We start from the raw sequence: 12,499 nt of genomic DNA, 5'->3' as shown, positions 1-12,499 counted from the left end.
ANGTATGTTTATTGCGGCACTATTCACAATAGCAAAGACTTGGAATCAACCCAAATGTCCATCTGTGACAGACTGGATTAAGAAAATGTGGCACATATACACCATGGAATATTATGCAGCCATAAAAAAGGATGAGTTTGTGTCCTTTGTAGGGACATGGATGCAGCTGGAAACCATCATTCTTAGCAAACTATCACAAGAACAGAAAACTAAACACCACATGTTCTCACTCATAGATGGGAACTGAACAATGAGATCACTTGGACTCAGGAAGGGGAACATCACACACCGGGGCCTATTATGGGGAGGGGGAGCAGGGAGGGATTGCATTGGGAGTTATACCTGATGTAAATGACGAGTTGATGGGTGCTGACGAGTTGATGGGTGCAGCACACCAACATGGTACAAGTATACATATGTAACAAACCTGCACGTTGTGCACGTGTACCCTAGAACTTAAAGTATAATAACAATAAATAAATAAATAACATTAGCTGGATGTAGTGACACTTGCTTGTAGTCCCAGCTACTCCAGCCAGAGTGACAGAGCAAGATCCTGCCTCATAAATATATAAGTAAATAAATAGCTATATAAAACCTTGTGTTAATACCAAATATTTTGTTAGCCTGATTCTTAAGTATTTATTGCTAAACTACATGTTACTATGCAGACATTTACTACAAATGGTCAGTTTCCCTTTAAATTAAAAAATACACAGATCTATACATTCACAGCATGAATAATCAAATGGAAATTTAATGATCATAGCTAAGACTTAATCTGGTGCTTCCTCAGTGCCAGGCTTTGTGAAAAGCATCTCATTTACGTTATCTCCCTAAATCTTCACACCTCTACAACCTTGATGCTTGCCCTGCCCATTTTGCAGAGAACAGAGGGAAACAATTTGCCTGAAGGCATGCATCTGGGAAGCCATGAAAGCAGAGGAGCCCAGAGACTCTGAACCCAAACATAGGAGCCCAAGTATTACACATTACTCCTCACTGCCTCCATATTCAAATAAGTTTGACTCTGGAAATATGAATGTGACATTTCCAAAGAAATTTGGCTCACACTTCCTTATACATATGTAGTGCAATGTAAAGCTTTGATTTACTAATGATTACTTAACACTAGTATCTGGGAATGTTAGGGCTATATTTTCTGATCTATATAATATTAATTTTGCCAACAGTACTTGGTATTCATGGTGTGATTACTGATCGATAGGTTGAATTTTTCATATACCACAGGTAACTAGAGTACACTGGCTAATTACACTTGGTGGCTATATCAGTGGTAAATAGAAAGCTCCTTTTGTTTTCATCTTTATTACTAGGAATATATCTGAAATCTATTAGTACTCATTTTCTTAGTAGAATAGCAATGAGATTTTCTTTTGATGAAAGAAATTCTTATGGAATCGTTACCACTATCAATGATCATAATCTAAAAATATATTAAGCTGAATTTCTATTAAAAGTGTACTATATCCTGGAAAAAAAAATAGTTCCTTTTTTATACTAAGTCAGTAATATGTGTTTGTTTTAGGTAATTTTCTCATCTCATATTTTCTTAAAAAATAGAATTTTTACAATGATTCTAGCTAATTGGATTCCATTTTACTAAGGTTTGACGACATACAAATATTTCAACAATTCCACAAATGTGTAATTTGTGAATTGCTGGGTTTGGGGAAAAGCTCTGCAGTGAAAGACACTAAATGCAGTGCAAAAACTGAAAGCACTGTTTGTAAGAGGGAAGATGCTGTGGTTTTACAGATTATATATTCCTGACACACCAGAAGCCTCTCTCCCACGTCCTACCCAGAAACTCCCTTGGACTTGTGATTCTTGTTCCTCACCCACCCCCTTTAACTCCTCCTTTAAGACCATTCACGGCCAGGTACCTTGGCTGACACCTGTAATCCCAACACTTTGAGAGGCCAAGGTGGGTGGATCACTTGAGGTCAGGAGTTCGAGACCAGCCTGGCCAACATGGCAAAACCCAGTATCTACTAAAAATACAAAAATTAACTGGACTTAGTGGTGTGCACCTGTGATCTCAGCTACTTGGGAGGCCAGGGGGCAGAGGTTGCAGTGAGCTGAGATCATGCTACTGTATTCCAGCCTGAGTGACAGAGCAGTATCTCAAAAAAAAGAAAAACAAAAAACAAACAAACAAAAATAACAAAAGACCATTCATATGAGAGAGAGAGAGGCTCTTAATCAAATTTCTTGCCTAACATAGAAATACCTTGAATGCATTCCTGAAGGACAACAATCCAGTTGGAATGTTAATTCTTTTCATTATAGGAAATGCCTTATGTCATTGAATAGTTCTTATGTCAGACAATCATAACTACTATAGTCCTTCAGCCACAAAACAGTCAATTATTGACATTACTTTTGGTGGCTGGAGCAACTCAGATTATGAATGCTAGTTCCTCTGCAGACTTCCCAAGTCTTGTTGACCTAAAACCTTTCCTTATCTAGTTAGGGGGTTGTTGAAAATAATAAAGCCAAAGAGCGTGCAAGGCTCCTTATCATCTCTAGACAAAATATCTCTTGGAATGCACAGCCTGCCTTGTCTTACATGACAAAGCATCCCAGACCGTATTTCACATGGATGGAAGTAGTGCATTTTCCATTAGGAAATGGAACAGTAAGGATGGATTGTTCTCAGGTACCCACATCCAGGGGCACTATTCAAGAAGCCACACAAAACACGTTTTAAACAGACAGTATTCCTTTTCTCCTTGTAGGGTGCTTAGCAGAATCCTCAGCTCACAGGATGAATAAATGGAGACTAAATGACACACAAATAATCTACACACACAACCATCAACACACAGAAAGACAGCAGGATGGCCAGACCTCAAAGTAACAAACAGGTAAAATTTGCATAATTAGGTCTTCGAGTGTCTTTAGTTATGAAATGTGTCTGATTCACTTGGTGATTCTGGGCATCTTAAGCTGGGTCTGTTAGAAGCCAGTCTGGCTCATGTTCTGCCAATCCACTGGGTGTTTGCTCTGCTGGGTATCATTAACCAACCAGTTTGATAGGAGTGCTTTGTTTTCTGCACTGACGCAATTTGTTTTCTGAGCTGCCGGAACAAACAGGTTATTTAGGCCATTGTGTAGAGAAACTTGGTGGTGGTTTTTGGAGAAGACAGATCTCTCTTCCAAGGAAGGATTATTATGTGGTTGCAGTAAGAGATGAGAAATTATTCTCTTGATGTCCACATGTCATTGAGGCCACAGCAGGGCAGGGAGGCAGCCCTTCATATTGATGTGCATGGTGGAGTGTAACTCATCCAACCAGTTTCCCCTGAGGAATTTCTCAGCCAAACACTTCCTAACCTCTCTCCTCCCTTATGCGTCCCTAATAGATTGGAGTGGGGGAGGGGTGGTGCTGACACTGAAACCTTCAGTGCTTGTTAGGAAGACATCTAAAATATTTTATTTGTGGGCAGTAAAATGAAGTAAGAAACCAGGTTGCCTGGTGGGAAAACCATCAGCTTTTGAATCATCAAATTTTGAATCAAATCCCAGCTCTGCCATCATTAGCTTCATAACCTCAGACCCTCTCTGCGTCTCAATCATCAACTGTAAAAGACTGCTGTGAAGTTTAATAAGACACCTGGAAACATGTCTACTGCTGTCCAAAGTGTGGCCTGGCCTAGTACCAGTATCTGCATCACCTGGAGACTTGTTAGAGTTGCAGATTCCCAGTCCCATCACATCCTAATGAATTAAACCGGGACGGAGAGAAGGTAGCAGCAACCTGGTTTTAACAAGCCATCCAGGTGATTCTGATCACAAGAAAATTTAAGAACCCCTGGCCGGGTATACAAAAGTCCCTCAATAAATGGCAGCTGTTCTATCATAGTAGTGTAGTATTTTACAGCTTACTGATTTGCTTTTTCATTCACACTACCATCTACTTTGCTCAGATTTGCATTCTCTTTGACCCAGTAATTCTACTTTGCAGAATTTTCCTAAGGAAATAATTAGAGATGTTCAGAAAGATTTATTTGAAGAATTAATCACGCAAGTGAAAATTTAGAAACTAATGTCAAATGAACAATATGAAACTGGTTTAATAAATTATGGCACACCTATATGATGGCACACAGTGCAGCATTTTAAAATCTTATCATAGTTCAGTGTTTGCCAGAGCAAGCTCTGAGAATCACCTCCATCAGAATCTTCTGGGGTGCTTCTTCAAAAGGCAGATATCAGATTTATGAGTCCCCATATGAGATTATGAATGAGAATCTCTGTGAGTGAGAGACTTTAGAATCTTTATTTCCCACATGCTCCCGGGTGAGTGGTATGCAGCCAAAAGTTTTCAAATAATGTTTCACATTAATAATAATATATGGAAGATATTCATGGTGTATTATTGAGCAAATGAAAGTATGTTTTAAAGCAATATTTAAAATATCTCAATAACATAAGCACCATAGCCATATATGTAAAAAGACCAAAATACATACGCTAAAATGCTAAGTAATTATTTCTGGATAGTAAGATGGCAATTCTGGTGATTTATTTTCTTCTGTTCTAGATGTTTTGCATTTTCTGTATGTATACCTTTTCTGTGAGAAAAGTAAAACCACATAATAGTGCATGTGTTATTAAACTATGGAGTGGGAACTTCATATTTCATTAATTTTTAAAAAATTTTTGTTTTCAGTACAGACAAAGTCTCACTAGGTTGTTCTTGAACTCCTGGACTCCAGGGATCAATCCCAAAGTGCTGGGATTACAGGCGTGAGCCACCATGCCTGGACTGCTTGAGGAGTGAAGGCCAAGATAAATCCAGACTTAAGCTATGTATTAGTCTGTTTTCACACTGCTATAAAGAACTGCCAGAGACTGGGTAACTTATAGAGGAAACAAATTTAATTGGCTCACAATTCTGCATGGCTGGGAAGGCCTCAGGAAACTTACAATCATGGCAGAAGGGGAAAGAAGTCCATCTTACATGGTGGTAGGTGACAGAGAGCATGTGAGAGTGCAGGAGAAACTATCATTTATAAAACCACCAGATCTCGTGAGAACTCACTCACTATCATGAGAACAGCATGGGGGATACCGCCCCCATAATCCAATCACTTCCTTCCCTTGACACGTGGGGATTACAATTCAAGATGAGATTTGGGTGGGGACACAAATCCTAACCATATCAGGCTGTAAACCATGACTCCTCACCTCTGCCCAGGGGATGCTGAGGCAGTCAGCCGAACGTTCATTAGGCAATGCAGGTGACTGGGCATGCTGCTGACCCCATCTGTAGTCCCTGGATAATCACTGGGGGCAGAAAGAAAGGAAATCAGAGCACTGTTGGCCTGGCACAGAAGTTATGGAAGCTTCTGTGGAGTTCTTTTATAATAGGAGAGTTGCCCATCTTTCACGAGCCCCTTAAAATGTGTAACAATTTCATCTTGGAGTTTTGTAAGCAAAGTCCAGAAGGACAATGGAACAAAGGGGTGAGGAGCTTGCTCATCCACTCTCATGATCTCCCACCCCTCCACTCTCTGCTCCCCAACCCCCTTCAAGTGACTATAGCCATTTGGGCAGGTAGTGGCCTGGGCCTGCAGGGGGAGTAGAAGCTGGGTGCACACATCCCATGCACCAAGTGGCTGGGCAGGCCTGAGCTACCTGGGACCATCTGCACTCACCCTGTGAATACCCCTATATCAGAGAAAGCATGAAATTAAATAGCAAGTAAGAGACCCCATGACAGGCCAAAAGAGAAAGAAAGGAAATCTTCTGCTCCTCTCCCCACCACCACTCCTGCTTTTTGAAGGGACTTTGAGGGGTTTTCTTGTGTGTGTTTTTACTCGGGCTCTGCAAATTAAAGTAGCAGTCCAGATGAGGACTTACAGGAGTCTTAAGGATCAATGCACACATATCAAAGAAATGAAAAGAGAGGTCTTACGGGAAGAGGTCCCTCCCTTGGTAATCATTTCTGGTCTGTCTGAGAAAACTATGTACTGCAGAAGGGCGTATCCCTGAAGGCACCACAGTGTAGAATAAATTGTGTGGTTAAGTCAGGAGTAATTTCTCAGAAGGCAGCCTCTAGTGATGATAGACCAGGACACAGCCCTACTTAATTATATGCAGTACAAACAATCACGCTAAGTACTCTTTTCATATTATACATGAAAGAGTATTTCATATGTGTGTATATACACATATATATGAAGCCAGGACTAATTAGAGAAAGTATCGGCAGTGTGACAGACAAGTTCTTCAGCTTTTGCTAAACAAGATTGAGAGGAAAACATAATTATCAAAAGAGCTGAGTTCACCTTTCTTTCCAGAAATTATCTTTCCAATAGCTTTCTCTTGTTCTCATTTTGAGAAAAGAGTTAAAATAGAAAAGGAAATAATGAATTTCGCTTTGTAGAAAGCACACTCTAGCATTTTGTTCATTAGCACCTGGAAAGTCCAGGGCACTCATGCACAAACAAATTACAATGCAAATGCTTATTAATGAAAAATCTATAATATGCATGTTTATAAAAATCAATTACACTTCACACCAATTTCTAAATTACTCCCACAGAATTAAAAAACATTTTAAGTTTCTGATAAATAAAAACTCGGTGTTACTGCTCCATAGAAGTGAGAAAAATTTATTAAACTCCTGAGTCCTGCTGGTTGTCTCGGTGAGGGCCAAAGAGAGTTTAGTAATTACTCACATGTGGAAAAATGGGTGTGCATGTGTTTGAAGGAGGTGCCTTTTGGACCCAAACCTTGGCCTGGTTTCCCCAAATCTCATGGACTTCTTGTCTTCCTCTAACAAGAGAATTTGCCAGGGTCCTCTTTCCTATTTACATGCAATACAGATAAATATATTAATAAAATGTGTCCAGTTGCAAAGAAAACGATGTAGATTTAGGAGCTGGCTTAAGGCATAACTCTGCTTCCTCTCAGGGTTAAGACACAGCTCCATGGCTGGATCTGGCTGAAAGACTGGTAGAATAAGATTTCCAGACAGTTCTCCCCTTGGACCCAGGCAAATGGTATCCTAGCCTGAGGTGTCTGCTTTAGTTTTAAGAGGAGAGAGACCCATGAAGTGAAAGAGTCATGCCCACCTGGAACCAAGGCACTACCTTCTACTCCATCCTTTGGGCACCTTGAACTCTGAACTTTCTCTCCCAAATACTCTACCCCTTCCACAGCCTGTGTGGGCTACTCTTCAAGTCATAGCATGACAGCTGTTAACTGCACTTCTAACCTGAGAAAGTCCAAAAGGCAACTCTTCGCAGGCTCCTGGGTAGAAGGGACAATGTTCATACACATGAGTGTGCATGGGGGTCAAGTTGCAGGACTAAGCAGCAGCTAAGAACATAAAAGATACAAACTATGAGTTGGAAGGATGGAGGCCTTCATCTGTACACTTGTTGCACCACCTGCAAATGTCAGAGATGGATCTGCTGCCAGGAGACCACATGTGCAAGGGCCTGAGTAACCTCCTAGGCAGAAAACAACTTAAAGGAAGAGGGAATGAAGGGATGATTGTGAAGGCAGCATAGGGTCTACACCTTAAATTTATTATTCATAATGATGTGAAATTCAGCCCACTTGAAGCTAAAACTTATTGAATAGCATTTGGTTTAACATAACAAATGTTCACTAGGCTGGCCGCAGTGGTTCACATCTATAATCCCAGAACTTTGGGAGGCCAAGGTGGGTGGATCACTTGACCTCAGGAGTTTGAGACCAGCCTGGTCAACATGGTGGAACCCTGTCTTTACTGAAAAATAAAAAAATTAGCCATGTGTCATGGCACGTGCCTGTAATCCCAGCTACTCGGGGGACTGAGGCAGGAAAATTGCTTGAACCTGGGAGGCAGAAGTTACAGTGAGCCGGTATCGCACCATTGCACTCCAGCCTAGACGACAGAGGGAGACTCCATCTCAAAAAAAAAAAAAACAAAAGAAAAAAGAAAAAAATGTTCACTAAACTACCAAAGTTTCCTGGCCTCTTACTTATAATTCAATCATCTGGAGATTGCTCCCTGTGAGATATTGAATATCCAGCCATTTAAACCTATGATATGGCCAACCGATACTGCCAGAGAGGACAGATGCCATGCTAAGAACTAAGAATGGGTCCACTATAGGCTGTCTCCTCAGTGCTTTTCTTGATAAGCACAAGGATATCTCTCTGCTTGCCTGAAATTTCGCCTGTCATTCTTTAGGTTGAACTGATAGCAGCTAAAACATGGGACCCCAAATTTCAAGCTTTGGTTAAGCTGAGAGCAGAGATGTTCTTCTCAAAGGCAGTGTGGAGGCAGACATAGGTATGGAGAAAGAATAGTGCACAACTTCATAAAAGCACTCAGTACCTGAAGGGCACTCAAACAAAACAACAGGAAAATCCCAGAGATGAGACAGGAGGGGCAGAGACCACCAGGCCCCATCCATAGACTTGCCCACTGCAGACCCTGTGAATCTGTATAATTTCAGTTTAGGTTTAGTTGCTTTAATTGGCAGAGAAATGATGCTCTCTATGTGGAAGGAACTAGAAACAAACGTTTTTTAGTTCATTAAAATTTTCACCATATTGAAATAGGCTCGTTTTCAGTTTCTTTTAAACACGTATGTGGTATTTGGGAGCTCTATCTCAGAGACATCTATGTGATAACGTCACTTTTATGTTAACAGTCATTTGGTACCAGGAATATTTTTTGAGTAATTTCTTTGTTGAGATATAATTCATATACCATAACATTTACCCCTTTAAAGTGTACAATTTAGTCGTTTTTAGTATAGCCACAAAGTTATGCAACTTTCCACACATCTAATTCTTAAAATGTTTATCATCACCCTGAAAGTCCCATTATCCATTAGCCCTCACTCGCCATTCTCCTTCTCCTCTCAGCCACTGGGAACCCGTAATCCACCTTCCATCTCTATGGATTTGCCTGATCTGGGCACCTCATACAAATGGAATCACACAGTATGTGACCTTTTGTATCTGACGTTTCACTTAGAATAATGTTTCCCAGTTCGTTCGTGTTTATAGCATGAATCGGTTCTTCATTCCTTATTATGCTGCATAATATTCCATTGTATGAGTGTATCACATTTGTGAATCCATTCGTCAGCTGGCGCATATGTGGGTTGTTTCCTTTTTGGCTATTATGAATCATGCTGCTATTAATATTCATATGGCTATTTGTGTGGACATATGTTTTTAATTTTCTTGGGTATATATTAAAAGTGGAATAGCTGGGTCATGAGTGTATTTTGTTTTGTATCTTTTAAAATCTTAAAAAGGGGAAGATGATGTTTCAAATGATCATCTGAATGGTGGGTTTCCACATTCCACCAGGAAGTCATATGGTATGAGTATGATCTCTCCTTCTCTTGGCTAAAGGAAAGTTTTACATCCCGTAGAAACCACTGGTTGTTGAAACGAATCTGAACAGATCTTTCTCTCTCTCTCTCTCTTTTAATTTTCTTTCTTTTTTTTATTTTTAGCAAATTCTCCCAGAACCTGAAATATATCTTTTGATAGAAATGACTCTGGTACTTTCCCCAACTTACTTTCTATGGAGCACTTTCCTAAAACAAGATTTGTATTTAAGCCGGGCGCAGTGGCTCAAGCCTGTAATCCCAGCACTTTGGGAGGCCGAGACGGGCGGATCACGAGGTCAGGAGATCGAGACCATCCTGGCTAACACGGTGAAACCCCGTCTCTACTAAAAAAATACAAAAAACTAGCCAGGCAGCGAGGCGGGCGCCTGTGCTCCCAGCTACTCGGGAGGCTGAGGCAGGAGAATGGCGTGAACCCGGGAGGCGGAGCTTGCAGTGAGCTGAGATCCGGCCACTGCACTCCAGCCTGGGCGGCAGAGCGAGACTCCACCTCAAAAAAAAAAAGATTTGTATTTAAATATTCGTCCTTCTAAAAAGTGTTTAACAGTAGTACGTTCTGCAACCTTGACAATGGAAACATGGCAATGTGCCCTTGTCTGACTATTAAGGAATTGCTTCCAAGTACTGCAGGACCTTGAAGACCAAAATAACACAATTAGGTGGAAGGTGAACAATGGCAACTTACCAGGTGTGGTAAACACTTTTTTTCCAAGAAGATCCTTTATTCCTTCTGCATGCACATCAAGAATGAGAGAATACATAAACCACATATTTGTGAATAAGATGTGCATTGTATTTTTGTCCATGTAAGCAGCTGACTTGATTGTACGCCAACTAGTTGAAAATGAAAAATTAAGTCACAGGGGCCACTTAGCATCAAGTCATTTAAAATAATAATTTCATGTTATTTTGGTAGACTTTTCTCCCCTTAAACTTGTTTGTGGACATAGCTACAGTTTGAAGAAGAGAATGCTTCCTCAGAAATGTGCTACATGGATAAGTTATGCCATAAAGAGGCAGAATCTATTTTTGACTTTTGAATTTGACTATTGTAACTGATATTTCTCACTTTCCCTGTGTGTCATCATAGTTTTTTTCCCCGTAGGTTTTTTAATCCTTTCCGGTTTTTCACTGTTTTTTTTTCATGTTTGACCTCCTAATTCCTGAATCACCAACTTCACCACTTGTGATGTTTTCAAACTAATGTATTTCACACATACGTTTCGGGGATACATCCATCAGGAGAAACATGAAATGCCAGTACAAAGTCATCTTTCTAATTTGTTAATGCATGTCTGAAAAATACAGAGTGTGAGATGAGTGTAAAAATAACTTGAAACAGAAGGCTGAGAAGCCAGAGGGAGAGAAAATACACATAATAAGTAGTTTGTTGATTCTTTTCCCTATAAACTAACCCACATGTCGCTGCCTGCTATGGGGTTTGCCTAGTGCCTGCACTTTCACGCTTCTAGCCGCAGAGTTCCAAGCCACTGATTCTCAGGATTCATGCTTGTCAGTATTCATGCTTGTCATGCATGCAGCATGTTCATTTCCTGGCAACCCTTCTAAGAGATGGAATATTGTAGCCTCATTCTAATCACAAGTTTCCTCGGGAAAATTCCTTGGATGCTGTGCAAACCACTCAAATTCAATCCTTCAACAGAGACCACTGAAATGTATGACATCTGCAATTATGATTTGTATTTGCGGTCCTTGTGATTTGTATGAATATCAAGCATCCAACATGTCAGAAAGAGTTTGCTGTGTAAACAATGGCATCAATGAGATGTAGGCTTGGGCTGTGTACAGAGCTGTACAGAGCTTTGCACATGCCACTCTGCATAGCAGAGAAGAATAGGGTGACACAGTCTGTGTTTTTCTCAGTTCAACTAAGCAGACATCACTAGGCACAGTTCTCTCAAGACATGGAGGGATTATAAAAATAACTTGTTTCTGAGGAGCACAGGAAATAAACTAAAAAAGAAAGGTCTATTATAATAGAGCAGTAGATACATAAATAGCTGCTGTGATGGTACAACCTGTGCATATACATTATTAGAAAATGAGGAATGTATTATGTGGAAATAATCTGAGAAGATTTCATTACAGGGTTAATTGCTAAGCAGACTACTGTAGGAACTATGCAATTTAGTTTGTTGAAGTAAAGAGAGAATGTCTTTTGAACTGCGGATGAAGAGTAAAAGCAGAAGGGTAGAAAGTAGCCAGGCATGGTGGCTTGCACCTGTAGTCCCAGCTACTTGGGAGCTAAGGTGGATCTTGAGCCCAGGAGTTTGATGCTGCAGTGAGTTATGATTGCACCTATGCACCCCAGCCTGGAGACAGAGTCTCCAGTGCAGTCCAGTGCAATGGTGTGCTCTTGGCTCACTGTAACCTCTGCCTCCCGGGTTCAAGTGATTGTCGTGTGTCAGGCTCCTGAGTAGCTGGGACTACAGGCGCACACCACCATGCCTGGCTAATTTTTGTATTTTTAGTAGAGACGGGGTTTCACCATGTTGGTCAGGCTGGTCTGGAACTCCTGACCTCAGGTGATCTGCCTCCCAAAGTGCTGCGATTATAGGCATGAGCCACTGTGCCTGGCTGAGATCCTGTCACTTAGAGAGAGAGAAAAAAAAGGAAGAATGGAAAGTAGAAAGCCCTGGCAATGTAGTTTGAAATTTAAAATTCATCTATTCTACAAGTCTCCTCTAGTTAAAGGAGGTCATGTGACTTAATTCTGGCCAAAAAGTTAGCAGAATCCTGCTAGGTATCAGAGTGAGACTTTGCTATCCCCATGTAGAGCAGGTGTGGCTGGCCCTGACCTTCCTCAACTCATTCCTGCCTCAAAGGGCATGGCGATGGGGTCTGAAGCTGTAGCGGCTCTTCAACGTGAGGGGAAGGCCAGAGAATCTTCCAGTGCTGCTCCCAACATCTGGGGCCTCTTTTTGAATATGAGAAAAGAACCCTTCTTACTTATAAGTCAAATTTTTTTTTTTTTTAATTTTGGAAGCCAAGAAAATTCCTAATTGATATCCTTAGGTGAGTTTTGGCCAGGAATAAGCTGATTATATTACAGCTGTATTTGGTAAAACAAATTTTAAAAT

General features: G+C 40.7%; 1 long non-coding RNA gene across 1 annotated transcript in view; it reads left to right on the top strand.

Annotated features, from left to right (window-relative positions):
* LOC108531849 (uncharacterized) overlaps positions 1 to 12,499 on the top strand; it is a 45,936-nt gene that overhangs the window by 23,561 nt on the left and 9,876 nt on the right. Inside the window, exon 2 of the long non-coding RNA XR_001886300.1 lies at positions 2,763 to 2,891. This is a non-coding gene — a long non-coding RNA (uncharacterized LOC108531849). The remainder of the gene's footprint in view (positions 1 to 2,762; positions 2,892 to 12,499) is intronic.

The sequence above is a fragment of the Rhinopithecus bieti genome, unplaced genomic scaffold, assembly GCF_001698545.2.
Source record: "Rhinopithecus bieti isolate Rb0 unplaced genomic scaffold, ASM169854v2 scaffold_9615, whole genome shotgun sequence".
Taxonomy (NCBI): domain Eukaryota; kingdom Metazoa; phylum Chordata; class Mammalia; order Primates; family Cercopithecidae; genus Rhinopithecus; species Rhinopithecus bieti.
The sequence above is the reverse complement of the archived record's forward strand: the minus strand, read 5'-3'. Positions and strand labels throughout refer to the sequence as shown.